The sequence below is a fragment of the Molossus molossus genome, unplaced genomic scaffold (assembly GCF_014108415.1).
Source record: "Molossus molossus isolate mMolMol1 unplaced genomic scaffold, mMolMol1.p scaffold_m16_p_16, whole genome shotgun sequence".
NCBI lineage: Eukaryota > Metazoa > Chordata > Mammalia > Chiroptera > Molossidae > Molossus > Molossus molossus.
The window spans coordinates 29,865,243-29,866,209 of NW_023425351.1; positions in this window are offsets into that span (position 1 = coordinate 29,865,243).

The following is a 967-nucleotide window of genomic DNA, read 5'->3' on the forward strand; positions in this document are numbered from 1 at the left end:
TGGTGGGTTTGGTTCCTTCTGCGGCCTCGCTCCTTAGTTTATTGATATATTTATTGAGTTATTTATTTATTTATTTATTTATTTAAAAATATGTTTTTATTGAATTTTTTTAGAGAGCAAGGAAGGGAGAGAGAGATAGAAACATCCATGTGAAGGAGAAACATCAATTAGTGGCCTCCTGCACGCCCCCTACTGGGGATCGAGCCCACAACATGGCCATGTGCCCTGACCCGGAATCCAACTGGGACCTCTCAGTCCATGGGATGATGCTCAGTCCACTGAGCCACACCCGCTGGGCGAGGCCTCGCTCTTTAGATTGTAGATAATCTTCTTCACTTGTCTTCACATGGTGTCCCTCTGTGTGTCCTTTAAGGACACCAGTCAGATTAGATTAAGGTCCACCCATAGGACCTTAGTCACCTCTAAAACCCTATCTCCGGATCCAGTCACCTTTGGAGGCACTGGGGGTTAGGGCTTCAGCACATGGATTTTGAGGGGACACAGTTCAGCCCATAACACACAGGTGATGAAATCTCTTGAATTGGTCAACTTTTCTCCACTTCCTGCCTCTGCTCTGGGGCAGGTTAGCAGTGTTGCCTCCTGACTGATCTTCCTGCACCTGGCCAGGTGCCTCCGGTCAAGTGTTCTCCACAGAGACAGTGGCAACATTGCTTTCAAAATACAGGTCCAGTCATGTCAACACAGGCAAATGGAACAAAATGAAACAAAAACAAACAAAGTCCTGCCTGGGGTTTTTGATTCCTTCTGGGGTGAGGTTGTAATCTCTGGAGGGCCTGCTCGGCCTTGCCCATCCTTCCTCTCTCTGGCTGTTTCTCCCACCACCTTCTCCTTGCTGTCTGTGTTCCAGAAGGTGCCATCGTCCACACCCCTTCGCCCACACCCCTCGGCCTCAATTCCACTCCCCCACTCTCCCCTGCACGCACCCTCCACTCTGTAACGGGTGTGG